The sequence below is a fragment of the Acipenser ruthenus genome, chromosome 16 (genome assembly GCF_902713425.1).
Source record: "Acipenser ruthenus chromosome 16, fAciRut3.2 maternal haplotype, whole genome shotgun sequence".
Classification (NCBI taxonomy): Eukaryota; Metazoa; Chordata; class Actinopteri; order Acipenseriformes; family Acipenseridae; genus Acipenser; species Acipenser ruthenus.
In genome coordinates, this window is record NC_081204.1 from 23976048 (window position 1) to 23995503 (window position 19456).

The window sequence follows — 19456 nt, forward strand, 5'->3', positions numbered from 1 at the left end:
GAAACAGTATACTGAAAACAATATTGCTCATAAATGAAAAACATTGAATTATAACTTAACAGGCCTTAAAGCCCCTCTAATGTTGGCACACGATCTCTAAGAGGAACCTTTCATATTGGTCTTGGCAGGTTTGTAGTTGGGCCTCTGGTATGAAGCAAACTTGTATACAAAAGTCAAGAGGTGTCAGCTTTTAAAAGGCTGTCAAGTGCCCAGTTTTTGTTGTGTTTTTGTGACTGAGCTGGCCCCCTGAACAGTGCTAATTGTATCTGTGGTGAGTGACGTGAAAATAGAGCATATTCTAGATAGCTTTATATTTCTGGCCTTAGGAACACAAAAGCATATTTTGTTCTTTTAATAGGACCCGACTGAATTACAGACATTTAATAAATGTCACATTGTAACACATGAAAGGGGCGAATAACCTTGATACAGGCCTGGAGTTGCTCTGCGCCTGACAAGCCAATTAGAGCCGGACCACCGCATGGAATGTGCTGCTCGAATATTATTTATTTTTAAATCGTTTCTCTTTATCAACTGCTTGATTTAGAGGGGCCAGAATCTCAATACAGCCACACTTCTTTAGCAAATTATAGCATGGCCATGGCCCAAGCTCTACAAGCCAGTTGAATACACCATTACTGACAGAACAAAAAGGTTGCTTTGTTTGTGTGATCCAAGAAATATTTTTCTTCACAAAATATTTCTTGGATCACACAAACAAGGGGGTGCCTCTATACTTACTGAAACTGTTAACACCATACAGTATATTTCATTGATTTCACATATATATATATTTTTTCTGTCCACAAGTATATGAGATTAGGAGTTTCTTAGCAAATTGAGTAATCTGAAATCAGAAAAACTCTGCTAGCCATACATGTGCAATGTTCTGGGAATACGGCTTTACATGTAATGCATTACTGTAATCTGATTACATTTTTTTCAGTAACTTGTAACTGTAATGGTTCCTTTTTCAGGCAGGTAATTTAAATATAGTAGTGCATTACATTTTCTGTGAAAAAACAACATGTTTACTTTTAGTATTTCTTTTTTTAAAGGACTAAGCCTAAAGCATAACATTGAAATCAGAAGGTGCTTCACGAGTGCAAGTCAAATATGTCACATGAACGTGCTTCTGATATCCTCTTGCTAGATAATGGTGTCAGAGGAGGGACTGAGTGGGTTCAATAGCTGCATCTTCAAATATTATCAGACTGATTTTGTAATAAGTTTCTGTAACCAGTTCAAGTGATTTGTACCTATAACGGATTACAGTAGACTCCCGTTAATCAGTGTTTCAATAATTCGTATTTCGATAACCTGTGCGGTTTAATACAGTACATTATCAAAATGTATTAGGGCAGAAATCAGCGTATCTGTTCGGAAGTGGACAGTCATCATTTAATTGAATTCAATTAAATTGAGTACAGTATAGTGCAAGCCAATGGACAGTACTGTATTGTAATTACTGAAACCAGTGACAAGCGAGCAGCAAGCAGATTTAAGACTCTTAGTCTGACTATGATGAGCAGTTATGACAGTTAAAGACTCAGAGCAAGATCAGTGACTTTTTTAAAGCAGCTCTTTCTGCCTATGAACAATGCTGATTATGTACAGGATATATTTTCACCATTGCTGGGACATTCTATTTTATTTGTATTGCTGCATTTTTCGAGTTTTCAATTAATAGCGCAGGGATTTCTCAAACAGTAAACTCAATTTTGGCTAATCTGTATTTTTCAATGCAGGCTCAAGTCGGTCCCAATCTGCACATATTAACGGGGGTCTAGTGTACTTTTTAAAAATAACATCCCCAACACTGTCATTGCAAATTACAGTGAAGGGTTAAGAAAGAATGTGCTGATCAGCTGTCCAGTCATCGCACTACCTTTTACATTTTAATGAGTATGTTTAAAATATCCCACAAGTGCTCAGCAACAGGCCTCAAACCTGCCCTGGGACTCGAGTTTGGGGTTACTAATTAATATGGTAACTATTACCTTGAGGGGAAAAAAACACCCTGTCACATCGCCACTCATTACACACACACACAGACTGTTGGACAATTGACTGAACTGAGACAGTTTAGCTACTGAAGCGTAATTCTTGTGTCCTCTCTGGGAAACTTGGATTAAACACCCATTCACAGTAAAATGTGTTCAAAAACATCAAAGATGCTTAAAAACACAGAGCTATTATGTGGTGTTAATATTTTTAATTGCTATCTATATGTGTATATCATTTTAAATTTGTTTTCATGGAATTCAAAACACTGTTTTGTACGTGGTGAAGATTTTCGTTTGAGGATAAGGTGGCCCCTAGACTGCAATCATGGACCAGCCCAGAGAATGTGGAAATGTTCCTCAGAGGATACCACTACTCTTGGGAGGAGTGATAGGTCATTGAAGCTCCATTGGCCAAAGGGAGTTTGAATGATGGTAGAGGGCACCACTGCATTGCCAGGAAAATGTGTTATTATACGCTGATTATAGTACAGCTCTGTGTAACCCCAACCTGAAGATGCAAAGAATATTGGTCCTACTTAGTCGTTATGCTTTGGTGCTCAGTGGATAAGGTATCACTGCACTTGTAAGACAACTAGTCATTAATTTTGTTGCATATCCTTGAAAAAGAGACAAGCCTGAGTGCGGTAAAGCGTTCACATTCCAAGTCCTCAGCTGAATTGCGTAATATAGCTCAACTAAGAAATTTATAGAAAGGTAGGTAAGTCGATGGAGTATGACTTATTACACTTCCTTCTGTTTTTTGATTTTCAAGAGCTTCATTAACTGATTGTATGTAGTTTTATCAGTCACAGTCGGTAGAATAAAGGACAGTATTAACGTCTAAGGAAGCATTCTCATTACAAATCCTTCTATCTTTTTAAACTTGAGTGGGCGTGAGTCATCTCTACAGTGTTGTTACCATCTACTGGGAACATGTAATACTGAGTGTGTGTGTCTGCAAGCTGAGGTAGAATTATTCTAGTCACTAGAAGAGAGCTCAGGATCCCTGGGCTTTGGTGCTGTGCTGAATTTGGCTTGAAATATTCCTTGTTACCTGTGGCAGAGAGAGATGCCTCTTTCTAAAGGTAATTATGCATCGAATTATTAACGAGCGGGTGGACACTGGGTGTAAGTAAGGTTGCTGCAAGGATTATAAAAACAAATATGAATATGTAAATCACTGCTGTGTGCTGAATGCAGTTTAGTGTGGTGTCTGTATTGCTCTGTCAGTGTTGAGGCTAAGCATCCTATTGTTTTATTTATAGTTTCTGGAAAGCAAATATATTCAGGTACAGTCAGTAACAGCAGAAAATCTGAAAGTTAGGCCCTAGGGTCAGCATGGCTGACCTTTGACCTGAGATGTGATTGGCGCAATAGCTTGAGCATGATGTAGTTTAAAAAGCGATCTCATTTACTGAGAATACGACAGTAGTCAGGCGTTTATTAGGGAAGTGTGAAGGTTGCCTGTTGTAGACTTTCTTGAGACCATTACACGTGATTGTGTTTCCAGCAATACCTGTAAATGTATATGGCCATGCTTTATTTGAAGGACCACTTTTTTAGTGTATTAACTTTTAACAAATGTTCATTTTGAGCTAAGGTTTATACATTATAAACTAATGTAACAGGCAGTGCTGTGTGTCCAATTCTGTTATGTGTTGGTGATGGTGAGATGAGGTTAAAAGCTCTATAACCACGAATGCAGATGAACCCTGCTCTGTTAAATCTTGCACACAACTGACTGCATATCCAGTATCTGTCTACTTGGCCCTGTGGGACTGATTCAGAGATATGGATAAAGATATTGTATTGGTGAAGGGGAGGGAAATAAGAAAAATTGTACATTTATTATCCTTTATCTTAGTAACCTAACTAATCAATATAGCAATTTTTCAGGGACCAGAGGGGCACAGTATTCTACTTCGAGAAGATTTACTGCTTATGTATTAAACAATAAAAAAAGAAAGGCAAATCTAAGAAGGTACACAGGTTGTTATAAACCATTTGTCTCTCAGCCCTCTATGGAACTGCTGGTAAACATCAAGAAAGCCTCCCCTTACAGCTCTGCCAGTCACACAGAGCCCTTAAGCAGAGGCTGACAATTGTCAAATTGTGTGGTGATTTTGTTATGTGGACTGATTTCCACTGGGAGCTTAAAGGGACTGTAGCTAACAAAATAATTCTATAACTCTTACCTGTTCTGTACCTTCATTGTTATATAGGTCTCAGATGCCTAGATACTCTAAACTTGGTTTTAAATCTGGTACTACACTTGTTTAAAGAAACCTCTGTTTGCAAGCCATGTTTTCAATTAGAGTTGCACCACTTTGGTCATTTCACCGGGAGGATAAAATTGTCCTTGCCCCATCAAAGGTTTCTTTCTTGTCATTAATACCAGCTGAGATTGACTGACATGTACCATGCTTTGGACTAGATAGCCCATTCCAGTGTCTCTTTTCCTCTGTCTTACTCCACTTAATTTCCTCTTGTCCAGGTTTCTTTACTGCGCTTAAAGTATTGGTTACAGTCAACTCCTTTTAAGATTTTAAAGACTTCAGTCATGTCCCTCCTAATTACTTTGTCTCACCAATAATAAACACTGCTGTCGTTTTTTTGTATGCATTACTGTTACTTGTTAAAGTATTCCCTGCAGTGAATGTATGTGTTTGTCTTTTTGTAATGTATGCAACGATTAAACATTCATTCAAGCTAGTGTCCCTATTTTGCTTTCAGCCATCCATTTTTGGTGTCAGTAGAATCCGTTTTGGCTCTTATTTTGAATCTTCTAGAAGGTTGAAAGCAAGCTGGAATTTTTATTCCGGTATAAAGTGTAACACCATATCAGTTTACAAGGACATACATGCAGATACATTTTCAGAACCCCAGGAATTCCAAAAGGATTTAGACTGCACACAGTACTGGGCTGAAACGTGACATTGCATGTTAGTAAATGTATTACATGCAGGTCACAAAAATGTAGGAATCAAATACCTAAGACCTTGGTGTAGTGACAGTCATTGCTGTCAGCAACCAGACAGTGCGGGGGAAGCAATTAAAAAAGCAAATAGAATGTGTGGGTATATAGCCAAAAGTGTAGAGTATCATTAAAAGGAGGTTATAATGAGGTTGTATAATGCAATGGTGAGACCACACTAAAAGAGCGAGTCTAGCAAAGAGTAACCAGACTCCAGGGCCTAGATGAATGGGCTATGAAGATAGGCTGGGGAACTGAATCTATTAGCCTCCAACAAAGAAGTACTAGGGGAGACCTGATTGAAGGCTTTAAAAGGAGCTGTCAGTACTTTGAACGCATCTTTTAAGATCAGATATTACAATGTTTTGGGATCAGTCAGTTGCAAGGTACCCGACGAGTATGAATGGGCCGAATAGCCTCTTTTTCATTCTCAGATTTTCGTATGTTCTTATGAAATGCACAAAGTAACATTGCAAAACACTACAGGTCCTTTCTGCTTTGTGTCTTACAACCAGGACTTTCACAACACGTTGGGTATCGTCTCTGTAGTAGATGCCCACAAGGCAAATGTTTGGTTGGAAAAGACTTTTTATTGGTTCACAAGAATCGTCCGATGTTTGTTACACAGATTCCAAACCCTTGAGCAGTTTTTAAAGAAAGGTTACAATGTTACTCACATGACTTGCTTATTTAGAATGTGGTGGCCATCTTGCATTTAGGCAGAAGCTGAGGAAACTAGGAGCTGAATGTGATTTAAAGGCTGTGCTCAGAATGAGACGAAGTTGAACGCTTTTTGCTACTAATTTCTCTGTGGCAGAGGATTCAACATTTCATTTACAGGTATTTCTGTATTTTTATTTTCAAAAATATTCCTGTGATGAATTCAGTACCAGTGACAGATACAGCCAGAATCATTCTAGAAAACCTCTCGTGGTATCTTGTTTGTTGCAAAAGCTCTAATTGTTTATTGGGAACAAAAAATAGAAGCTTTGTTTTTTAGCCTACCAACAGTTGCTTGGAAGTTTCTCCTATAATTGAAGCATTTGTTTAATATTCCTTTATCAAACTGTTTTAATATATAGTAACCTATATTTTGCAAAAAAACATTCCCAACTTCTAAAGTAAGTTTAATAAGAACCACTTTTTATGTGCTGAGAGTGGAATTTGACTTGGTGATCACTTCTTTGGAATTTTAATAGGAAAAGGTAAAACCCTACTCTCCAAGACTTGTGGTAGATATACAGTACTGTGCAAAAGTTTTAGGCAGGTGTGAAAAAATGCTGTAAAGTAAGAATGCTTTCAAAAATAGACATGTTAATAGATTATATTGATCAATTAACTAAATGCAAAGTGAGTGAACAGAAGAAAAATCTAAATCAAATCCATATTTGGTGTGACCACCCTTTGCCTTCAAAACAGCATCAATTCTTCTAGGTACACTTGCACAAAGTCAGGGATTTTGTAGGTATATAGTCAGGTGTATGATTAAACAATTATACCAAACAGGTGCTAATGATCATCAATTCAATATGTAGGTTGAAACACAATCATTAACTGAAACAGAAACAGCTGTGTAGGAGGAATAAAACTGGGTGAGGAACAGCCAAACTCAGCTAACAAGGTGAGGTTGCTGAAGACAGTTTACTGTCAAAAGTCATACACCATGGCAAGACTGAGCACAGCAACAAGACACAAGGTAGTTATACTGCATCAGCAAGGTCTCTCCCAGGCAGAAATTTCAAGGCAGACAGGGGTTTCCAGATGTGCTGCCCAAGCTCTTTTGAAGAAGCACAAAGAAACGGGCAACGTTGAGGACCGTAGATGCAGTGGTCGGCCAAGGAAACTTACTGCAGCAGATGAAAGACACATCATGCTTACTTCCCTTCGCAATCGGAAGATGTCCAGCAGTGCCATCAGCTCAGAATTGGCAGAAAACAGTGGGACCCTGGTACACCCATCTACTGTCTGGAGAAATCTGGTCAGAAGTGGCCTTCATGGAAGACTTGCGGCCAAAAAGCCATACCTCCGACGTGGAAACAAGGCCAAGCGACTCAACTATGCACGAAAACACAGGAACTGGGGAGCAGAAAAATGGCAGCAGGTGCTCTGGACTGATGAGTCAAAATTTGAAATATTTAGCTGTAGCAGAAGGCAGTTTGTTTGCCGAAGGGCTGGAGAGCGGTACACGAATGAGTGTCTGCAGGCAACAGTGAAGCATGGTGGAGGTTCCTTGCAAGTTTGGGGCTGCATTTCTGCAAATGGAGTTGTGGATTTGGTCAGAATTAATGGTCTCCTCAATGCTGAGAAGTACAGGCAGGTACTTATCCATCATGCAATACCATCAGGGAGGCATCTGATTGGCCCCAAATTTATTCTGCAGCATGACAACGACCCCAAACATACAGCGAAAGTCATTAAGAACTATCTTCAGCGTAAAGAAGAACAAGGAGTCCTGGAAGTGATGGTATGGCCCCCACAGAGCCCTGATCTCAACATCATCGAGTCTGTCTGGGATTACATGAAGAGAGAGAAGTAACTGAGGCTGCCTAAATCCACAGAAGAACTGTGGTTAGTTCTCCAAGATGTTTGGGCCAACCTACCTGCCGAGCTCCTTCAAAAACTGTGTACAAGTGTACCTAGAAGAATTGATGCTGTTTTGAAGGCAAAGGGTGGTCACACCAAACATTGATTTGATGTAGATTTTTCTTCTGTTCACTCACTTTGCATTTTGTTAATTGATAAATATAAACTATTAACATGTCTATTTTTGAAAGCATTCTTACTTTACAGCATTTTTTCACACCTGCCTAAAACTTTTGCACAGTACTGTATAAGAGTAGCAAAACAACTCATGTTGGCCATTTGTTCCACTTGCAAACAGTAAGCAAGACAATTAATAAAAAATCCGACCATAGATGGAAAATAAATAAGGAAACATTTATAGTAAACATAGTATTTGTCCGGAGCCAAATGCTTCATGAACATCCACACTCCCAGAAGCATCTAAACCTTTAATTTGAATCCTTAGTACTGGATCCATTGATAACATTCCACTCCAGTCTCCTCTCTACAGGACTGTGATGGCACGGCTGCATTGGTTTGTCAAGTCCAGGAAGCCTGTAGGAAGCCCGCTGATTTCTGGCCACAAGCCCACAACTGTGCTGGGTTTAATTACTGCTCTCAAGCTGTTGTGCTGCACAAACCACCACACTCTCTGCTCCACCCAGCGTGCAGAATGCTGTGAGCAACTGGAGGAGAAAATTAGAATGACATTTAGAAGATGATGCAGTGACAAAATGGGAATCATATAGTTGCATTATAACTAGTTAGTTGTCAGCGTTTTTCTGTTCCTTCAATTACTCTTCTATTCACTAGCATGAAGAGTAGGTACCACAGCAGGCACATTACATTTGAATGTGGATCGTATGTCTGTTTACGTTTTCAGTCATGTTTTTGAATTGTCTATATTTTAAAATATTATTGTAGATACAGATTTATAATCTAATTTCTAGTTGGCTTTCAGTAGCTGAGTAATTATGTAACCCTGTGAGCCACCTCAGATTTTACAAAAGTAAAAAGTCACCAGGATAGGTTCAAATGTCGTTTTATTAGCTTTTTATTTTCATTGCCCTTGCTATTTCCTGGTGTTTGCAAGTGTTCCTGGTTGTGTTGCTCATGTAATGGGCAGTGTTGTGTGATGCACTGCAGTTACAGATTCTGTCCCCCTGTTGAAGAGAATGGCTGGGGTTAAAAGCGCAACCACGTTTTGTATTGTGGTTAACACTCTTGTTTGCGGTGTGCTTGGTCGCCGGTTTGTGTCCGTCCTCTTACTGTCCTGTATCCCTTTGGGTCACAATTTTTTTATTTACATTTTTAGAAATGTTAAAACGGTTTGTGTGAACTCTGTGGAGTTTGAGAATTTGCCTGGCCAAAACCTCACAAAAAAAATCTATGCAATTGTGGCAAAGTGGTTTGCAGTGTGCGCGTGCAGAGGTGATGCAGCATTCAAGAGAATGACAAACAACAAAGTTACTGGTGAAATGTTGGTTTTTAATTGTAATCCAAAGTCACTTGGCAACAGTAAATAATAATGAGAACTGGAAATACACAACGACTCAGTTAAATCCACGGGGTTCAGTCCCAAACAATAAACACAGCTTTAAACACACACAAGACACGCACAATCACAAGTCCAGAGTGAGTGCTAAAGTGCGAGTGGTGAAATACAATTTATTCCTGAACAGTTGTGCAGTGTTGTCTGGGTTTGGTGCTGGCCTTAAGCGACAGCTCCGGATCGTGTTGGTCATCTAACAAGAACAAACATGACAAACAAACAAAACACTCACGGTTAGTTTACAGTTTTACTTTTACGGTTCGTTCTTAACCATAACAAAAGGAACAGAGCACCTAGCCAGGTCCCCTTTTGTACCGTCGGTCCCCTTAGTTATCGAGTGCAACCGTTTCTCCTCTAATCCGCGGTTGCCACATGGCTTCTGGGGCAATGACTTGGTGTACAGTAGCTCCGCCCCCTTTCTAGATGGCTGACTTCCACCTAACCCTTGGAATGAATTGTCTGACCATCCAGTCCGGGCCACTCTGTTCCTTTTACACCATGCCCTCACAGGTCGGGAGCGAGATATCATTCTTTCAAGATTCATTCTTTCTCTGTCACAGCAATATAAAATAAATACATGGATAGAAAACTGAACGTGGTACAGTTATGCATGCAGTGACTGAAGAGGATACTAAATTATCATTTTTTTTTTTTTAAATAAATCTGCCTTTATCTGCCTTTGACAGCTTGTCTCAAGATAGCAGAGACTGGCTGTTTCTTGATTAGTTTAAATGTAGCGGTTGAAAAAGGCATTTATTTGCCTTGTCCATAAGTCTGCTTTTTTATGAATTTCATTTTCCAAAGTTACATTTCATTACAAAGATAAACTCTGGCCTACCAAAAAAGTATAACCTGCAAAAAAATAAAATAATAAATAGCTTATTGTAACTTCCCAATTGTCAGCAAGGCAGCCATATTAGAAGGGAAGTAAGGCCCTGTCCACAGTACATAACCGATCTCGAGAACCGTGCTTGAAACCGTTCTAATTAATACGTTGATATAGTTATTTCTACAATATTCCATGTACAGCCATGCAGATATGTGTGCATCATTTTAAGTGTTGCACAAAAAAAGCAGCCCAATTATTTCTCCAAATCTCTCCACGTAGGTTGTAAAAGAGAGAAATGTGATGGGTTTGTTTTTATTTAAGCAGTGGAAGGCACAGCCTAGCAGTGTAATTCCTTTCCCAGACTTCTTAAACCACAACAGCACACTTAAGTGCTGTACACAGGGTTTCCTTCCAGAAATCTCAGACAAGCCATTTCTAATAGAAAATATCTAGTGGGCCTCACTAAAAATGACTCCCTCGGAACTAGATATTAGTCAGAGGTCACTACCGAGGATCATCAGGAAACTATTTTCCCAGAATATTTTTAGGCTATCAGAGTTTAGTTGTAAATTATATTTTTCCCACAGCAGTGGGAGATGTTGGGGGATACGTGCAATACAATGGATAGCACTCTGTGTTGTGTCTTAATGCTTAATTATGCAACAGCGTTGTTTCAGGAAGCATTCTAGAAGGGTAGATTAATTTCTGGAGGACTGCCGGCTGCTAGAACATAGGAAAGTTTGGGAACGAGAAAAGGCCATTCGGCCCATCAAGGCTCCTCCCTTGTTTCAAGACCTGTCCCTTGTTATCATTTTGAATGGCTGCATTTGGCAGCCAAGATATGAAAGGGAATCTGCCTTTTTTTAAATGATCAATGCCTCATGATGGATTCTAGCAGGCTAAAAAGCTAGTACTGAGAGTTGAACAGTCTACAACTGCTATTCAGTCAAAGAACTCATGCAATAGATAGAATATTTATTACAGATTAGACACAATAGCACATTTATCCATATTATACATTCTTGGATACTCTGGGAACCCCTGCCTATGAATTTTCCTGCTGATAGGTGGAGAAGCTGACTGTAGGAAAGCCGTGGGCAGGGGGCAGGATAGCTGCCCTCCCACTTAGACCAAGCCAAAAAACAGGTGGAGGCTGGGGAGGAGGAGACAAACTCCAATGACTCGGGAGAAGGGAAAATATCCTGAATAAGCGGCTGTCCCAATTAAACGAGAGGCAGTTGAGACGACCTTAGTCACACATTTTGTTTCTTAATGAAAAGAAAAAGAGTGCAATCACATCACATTATGATTAAATCTTAAATACAGCATTTAAAATATGAGTCAATTGTTTTTTGTTATTCCTTAACCAAATTAATTGCTGTTTTTTTTATTTCTGAATGAAATGAAAAAGAATGAAATCACATCTCATCACAAGGCGAGACACCTGCGATGTTGACACACCAACTTTCTTTGTAACAGCAGCCTGAGAAACCACAGGAGACTCCTCCTTCAAGAGTTCAACATGGTTTCCGCAATTTACACAAGCCACAGCGTAATAACGTACTCTCTGCACAGTGCTACGCGAACCTGTCTTGCTCTGAAAAGTTATCTCCGTTCATCATTTGAAAATACTGTAGCCCTATTAATTGAAGTGATGTCCCAAGTAAACAACGTAAATAGCATTGGGAAGAACCATAAAGGCTATAGTATAGCTACTCATGCTAGAAATCTCAACTATTTCATGCTCAGACATTTTTTTTTATTAGTTCTGCAATATGTGGATGCTGCACAAGAAAGGAATAGCAGCTAGCAGCGAAAGGTAAACATAGTATGATGTCATCATTTTTAAAATAACTACTTTTCTCAACGACATTGAGAGAATAGAAACAAAAAGATAAAACAATATTTTAAAAATATGTTTTTGATTTAAAACTCTGCATAAAAGCATTATGGCAACTCCAGGGGATTAACATGAGAATTCCCTAAAGGGTTAAGAGCACTCCACTTCGCAGGGAAGTAATTGTGTCTTCATGTGTAAATATTTCACCGCTGTTTGCAGCATTGACAACTGGGACACTTGGCAAATAAATGAGCCAATAAGAAATCCGGTTTTCCTTGTTAAAGACAATAACTGATACTGGACAACGGTGGAGAGAGATCTAATTCTTTACACCTTTATTTATTGTTAAAATGTGGGGGGCTCGGATCACGAATCAAGCATCTTTTTTTCATCTAATCTAGCCTTGGGACGCAGGAGCGTTTTTAAAAGGATTTTATTACATGTGCACTGATTTATTATAGTGCATTTTCATTTTCCAACATGTTTTAAGAGCGTACTGAATACTAGAATTATAGTCAGTTGAGTGCTTTAGTGCTTTCATACCTGCGGTATGGTAATAAAATGCAGTTCGCACAAGGTCCAACTCTTGACAGTCAAAAGCTAAAAAAGTACAGGAGTCATTTTTACAGTAATTGAATAACTAAATACTAGTGAATTGCCTTGGAGTATAAAGCACTATTCCTAGTTTTTGAAAAGACCAATACATCTTAATATAGATGCTTCTGCAGCACAGTTCAGATTCTTGTTTCAAGTGTTGTTTTCTGAGAATCGTGTGCTTTGGCCAGTTTATAAAAGGTTTGTAAACACATTCTATACATGGTGTTCCGAGAATGTCAGTAGAACTGATTCCTGAAGCTGGACCTCCAATAAAAGTTCAAGCTTGAGGCCTTGACTGCATTTAGTCTTCATTTCAACAGTATCACCATGGTAACTAGTGTTTGCAGTGGTGCCTTGTCATTTTTCTAAAGGTAAACAAGCTTTCAGATAAGGAAGATGATTTCCACTAAGGAACAGTATTGGTTTTTATACAAAATAAAAAGCTCCATCATTATGGAAGTCTGTGTTGCATAAAAAAACAAGCTAAAGTACCGTTTTTTGTGCATAGTTTCCCACGCAATATTGCTTCTCTGGCAGTGAGCCGTTTCCTGAATGTTTATTACGTTATCCTTTCTGGCCCTACATGTTGTTTTTAATAGGGCTGTACATCAGTCATAATGCTGTGCATGTTATACAAGGGCCACATTACAATTTGTTACATAAAGTGCAAAACATACAAATCCATTTAGACAGAAACTTTGTTTCTGAGCTACAGTGTATGGCGTGTATAATCTACTGCTGCAGAGATAAACGGAGTGTGTATGTGTGGTTTGACACTACAAACTGGACTGTAAACAAAGTATACTTTTTGATGTACAAAAGGACAAACTATGGAAGAATATACTACACTAACAACAATGTTTTATTTCATTTTATTTTTTTGTACAATTTCTTTTAGGACTAGAAAAAAAGAAAAAACATTACAAATTAACAACAAAACATTTGTTATTCACATCTGAACCAATCTGCAATCATATGAAACACTCTTGAGATGTATATGGATTTGCGGCCTTTATTTTAAAGTGTTACCTGTTTTAGTGCGAAGTTGAATACGTTAGACACTCATTGCAGCATTATTGTTAGTAAGGTTTATATATAAAGGTTTAACATTTTCATTTCTAAAACTATTTCATTCAAATTGGTATAATCAGTAAATCAGCACATTCCTGCCGTTTTAATATAGTCTAAACTTTACTGGCATGTTACATAAAATACATAGGGGCTCTGAAAACTGGCAAATGCTTTTTTACATACAAATCTAACTTACAATTACTCTCTGCAATTACAACATTTGGCCACTGGATGGCAATGTCTACTATGAAAAAAATATATACATTTCCCTCATAATATTCAATATTCAAAGATGTATAATAAAAACATGAAAAACTTTAAAGTCCCTGACTTCTTTAATAGGGTCCTTGTGACAGCGTCTTTTGATCGCACTTCAGATTTTCTGGTCTCAGGCTCATCAGATTTTATTTAGTGATCCATTTCTATCCAGGCGCATGAGCTGAAAATTCTGCTCCCAAGAGTTTGTATTGTTGCCATCCAGCTGCCTGGAGGCCTTGTGAAGACCTGAACCAAGCCCCTTGAAGAAGAACCCCCCCTGTCTGATGTCACTGAACCTGCATTGCTCTGCAAGATCCATTGTCTCAACAGCATTCCACAGCCAGTGTGCTGGCTTATTGCAGAGCTGTCAGTCTACCAGACTGGCAGCTTGCCTCCTGTCAGTCAGACAGAAGTGCAAGTGGCTAAAGCCTGTGGTAGCATATGGAAGTAGCATTGAGAACTGATTTTGTTTTATTCAGTATAGTAGAAGAAACGACTGGGAGCATCATTTAAAGAGGGAATCTTACAGGCGCAAGCAGCCTTATCAGTATCTTTTATTGAAGACCTTTTGCCGTTACTATTGGATTGATTTGAAAGTTTGTATACAACTTGTAACAAAGTACCTATTAAAAATGAACATACTCCTTTACTGGTATACATTGCCATGATCTCCTGTGTAAAGCACACACGCTTCTGTCTTGTTTTTTAGACTTTAATTCAGGATATATAGAAATTTCAAATACAACGCTGTACAGTAACTTAAAATCGCTGCCGTTTCCTGGTACATAACACAATATAGGAGGTAGGGACTATGGATGATACCCTAGGTACCTAGGTTCAGAAACCAAGGTGCAGTTTGGTGGGGGCCAATAGGGAGTGCTGCCTTGGCCATTGCACGCACAGCGGCTATGGAAATCAGCTGGGGTTGGTTCACTTCACTATGGCATAACAAACCCTACTGGTTAAGTGGCAGACAAGGCCAGGAAGAGGATCTCTTTTCTAGGGTTCAGTAGCTTGACAACATCCCCTACTTAGAGTGAAAAGTGGTTGCCTTGACAACAGGAATGGAGAGCATCCAGAGATGTTACGTGGGTTTTAGCAGGGAGGTGAATATTATTACACTATGTAACACAATTTTTGTTCCTGGGTAGTAAGTGTTATTTCCTAATTGCTTATGCCTCAAAAGTATAGAAAATGGCTATTATTCCCCACAAACTTTGCTTTTGTGACCAGGACAGTGATATTTTGAAATTTACCTATTTCCAATGAGAAAACAGGTGAATTTGTGTCTTTTCGTTCACATAGTCAGAAAAAAACAACATATGAATCCAAATTAACATGTATTTATACTAAAGTAATACAACAATGACTACAAAAGATTTAGAAGTGAGTAGTTTTTCGAGATTTACGATTATACTGTAAATCACTTTCACGAATCAGCCCCCAAATGTAGTCTCCCATCATGTTCTCGTTATACTGTCCTTGGTAGCGGCGTTCAAAGTCCAGTATATCCTGGTGGAAGCACTCGCCTTGCTCCTCCGAGTACGCTCCCATGTTCTCCTTGAATTTATCAAGATGAGCATCAAGGATATGGACTTTGAGGGACATCCTACAACCCATTGTGCCGTAGTTCTTCACCAGAGTCTCAACCAGCTCCACATAGTTTTCGGCCTTGTGATTGCCCAGGAAGCCCTGAACCACTGCGACAAAGCTGTTCCAAGCCGCTTTCTCCTTACTAGTGAGCTTCTTGGGGAATTCATTGCACTCCAGGATCTTCTTTATCTGTGGTCCGATGAAGACACCGGCTTTGACCTTTGCCTCAGACAGCTTAGGGAAGAAGTGTTGAAGGTACTTGAAGGCTGCCGACTCCTTATCTAGAGCTCTGACCAATTGTTTCATAAGGCCCAATTTGATGTGCAGTGGTGGCATCAGCACCTTCCGGGGGTCCACCAGTGGCTCCCACTTGACGTTGTTCCTCCCCACAGAGAACTCTGTCCGCTGTGGCCAGTCCCGCCTGTGGTAGTGCGCCTTGGTGTCCCTGCTGTCCCAAAGGCAAAGATAGCAGGGAAACTTGGTAAAACCGCCTTGGAGACTGTGGCAAAGCGCCCCGCCCCTGTGTGCATTTGTGTTATGTGTTGTATGTTGCGTGTGTAAATGTTGGTGTATAGATTGGTACACGGGATATAAACGGGTCTGTGTTTCACGTGTATTTAAAGTGTAGATTTGTATTTAGGCACGAGGAGAGCACAAATCACTTCACGTGCTGGTTAAATGTAATATGTGAGCACGGGGTTGCACAGAATTAATTCACGTGCTGGGATTCAAGTGAATAATTAATTAGTAATTGAATCCCAGCACAACAGTATAAATAGGCACATTTTTAGTCAGTCAGGGTTGGTGTTCGGTGAGTGGAGAACGGGAGAGAGAGGAGAAACTAAAAAGTGAAAGAAAGAAAGAACGTAAATATTGCTTTACTCACCGTGTTTGTTCGTCCCTGTTTGTTAGTGTGTGTTCATTTTTGTTTGTCTCTTTATTTTGGCGCAAGTGCCGTGTCCAGTGTTTTTTGTGTTTCAAACCTTTTATTTTCTGTTTATTAAATGCTGAGCGCGATCACGCGCCCAGCTTATACCAAACCACATCTCTCTGTGTATTCCTTTTCTGGTCTGACGCCACCCACTCTGGCCGTCTTTGTGACAGAGACCCATCAGGAATGCCACCATTTTGAAGTCTCCTATGACCTTGATGCCATCTCAGAAAAATGCAGATATGTATCCACTTAGGCAGCTGGAACTAAACTGAACTGGTGGGCTTAAGGCCCCTGTATTTATACTACTATTTATATTACTGGAAAGTTCTAGAAGTTACTCCAAGTTTACTCAGCACTGAATCTATCTGGAATGTTCTGGAAAATAGGTAAATTTCAAAATATCACTGTCCTGGTCACAAAAGCAAAGTTTGTGGGGAATAATAGCCATTTTCTATACTTTTGAGGCATAAGCAATTAGGAAATAACACTTACTACCCAGGAACAAAAGAAAAAAAATATTGTTACACAGTGTTATTATTATTATTATTATTATTATTATTATTATTATTATTATTATTATATTGTTATTATTATTGTTTTTGTGATTTTATAATACGATATATAAGAGGTTATGATGAGGTTGTATAATGCACTGGTGAGACCAGAGGGACATTGTGTGCCTGGAGATAGTCCAAAGAAGAGCAACCAGACTATTAGGTTGAAAGAACTGAATCTCTTTAGCCTAGAACAAAGAACAATTATGGGGGACACGATTGAAGTCTTTAAAACTTAAATGGAGTTAACCCGAACCAGTACTTTTAAGCACAGCACAGAAACCAGGACTAGAGGACACACTTGGAAATTAAGTGGAGATGGACTTAGGACAGAGGGAAGCAGACACTTCTTTACATAGTGGTAAAGATATGGAATGGTATAACTAGTCATGTTGTTTATAACTAGCCAGAATCGTTTGGATTCTTTATAACCCAACTTGACAAATAGTTTTAGATCAATCGGCTAATAGGAACCGAGCTTGGATGGGCCGGATGGCCTCTTCTTGTTTGTAAATGTGTGCTATTATTACAAGATGTAATTTTGCAGAGTTTGAACTGCCAGTTCTCTCACCCAAACTTCATAAGATGCACTGTACATTAAGAGACACACAACATATTAACCACATTTTAAACCGCATCTAAGGCCACGTTCAGACTTCTTTTACAGTGGTGAAACTGAGAAGTGAATTAGAGTCAAAGAAAGGCTCAGAAAAAAAAAAACAGTCTATGGATTTAAAGAAGATAGTGGTATCTTTATGTGCCATAAGAGCAAGGCACAGTGCTACCCGGGCACCGTGCCTGGTTCAAATAAATAGCAGGCCCTTTGACTGGGTATAAATTGCAGTTGTAGCATGAAGCTGCGCACCCTCCTCAATAATCAGAGTGAACTACTTTCCCTTCATCATGACAAAGCTTCTTTTCTCCACTGTTTATATATCTTGTGCAGACAGTTGTCTCTTTACTATGGCCGTTTATTGTATGGGATGAAGCAGCCCATTAATGCCCTGGCTATTTTCTTTACTACGTACTGTGGATGCAGTGCTGCTGACTGTATCTACAATCTCAGGAACATCACAACATAGGCAGCTTGCTGTCATCTACAATTCTGGACAATAAAATGCAAGGTGAGTTTCATTAAGACTACTTTTTATTGGGTTAGACCTTTTGTATTGTACAGGGTTAGCTGTTTTATTTGACTGATTTATGACCGGTGAACCAGATACATCTTACTGAAAACTAAAGAGCACCAAATTGGCTTGGAGTGAGTCACCCATAGGGATCGAAAAGAGGAAATGGGGATAGCTGTGCTCAGTGTGCTTTAGCAAAACCTGCTGGTGAGACAGATCCAGGCACAAACTCTTGAATTGATCAGTGTTTTTTTCCCAAGGGAAACTACCTGCTTTGAGACATTGTTCTTTTTTGTCATTTAGGGTGTTCTGTTGTGTGTGAGTTATTGCAGTACAGCTAGACAATGTAATTGGCTGTGGCGTGCCTTGTAAAGTATAGCAGTATCAATTCTCCACACTAGTGCCGCACTGTTCATGAAACAGGCAGTGTTGTGAGATACACTATCACTACAGATTCTGTTCCCTGTCGATGACATGAGATGAGGTTAATAACTCTATAATCACCAATGCAGACTCTTTTGCATCGTGGTTATGATACTTGTGGTGTGTAAGGTCTCTGGTTTGTTCCCAGCCTCTGCCCAGTTACATTCAGTTCTGATAATCAGGTGTTTAGGAGAATTGTGGTTGTATTAAATACTGTACACTCAATAGGGTCACATGACATTTGTTTGGAAAATAATTTCTTTGGTTGATGTTGTGGCACATGTCCTGTAATGAACAAAAATGCCTTTTAAAACTTTTCTATAACTGTTACAAGCTTTACTAGTAGTATCACTAAAAATACATGTAATTACAAAATTAGACATACACTTCTTTGTCAATTTATTTTGTGTTGTAGGAATTGTGGAATCAGAAAATCAAACTGAATACTAAAACTATCATTGCGTAATCTCTTCAGGAAACATTAGGTGTGAAGCATCTTGCAATTCAACTATACCCTGTACCTTTATCCTGAAATTCACAATCCATTTCTGTAATACAGTATATCATTTGTAACATCCTCGAACAGTTGGTCTCCACAGCTTTAAAACCAGCATGCCCTGTTTGAGTGTTTAACACTGTGATTACTTTGCAAGGTGTGAAGGGGTATTGGTGTGGTGTGGACAGTCTAAAAAAGAGGAATGTCATGTTATATACATAGCATATCATCAATAAATCGATTTGTAGGCAGTCCTAGCATTCTGTGGCTAATGAAGGGGATAATGTTAGTTCAGGTTCACTCTGTAGACTGCGTGGTTTATTAGATGATAGCAGAACTGTACTTTTTGTTTGATCCCTGCTGTGTAAATTTCATGTTGCCCATCCTGGTCATTCTGCTCTTGTTCGTCTCATTTCCTCGGCAGTGTATATGTTTCCGTCATGCAGGAATTTAACCGTCATGTTGAACAATGATAATGTTTTGATGGCTTTGGAATATTGAGAATGATTGATCAAGAACTGCAGAATTTCAACTGGGTGGTCCGTCACTGGCGACTGGAATTGTTGCCAGTTGTCTTGCCTTCGCTGTGTGCTCACAGGCTCTCATGCACAAACCTATGGCAGGCCTGTGACTCTGAAAA

At 39.2% G+C, this 19456-nt stretch overlaps 1 protein-coding gene across 2 annotated transcripts in view; it reads left to right on the forward strand.

The window, feature by feature from the left end:
* Positions 1-19456, forward strand: part of LOC117412413 (NHS-like protein 2) — a 95366-nt gene that overhangs the window by 18604 nt on the left and 57306 nt on the right. The gene's annotated exons all lie outside the window — the stretch shown is intronic.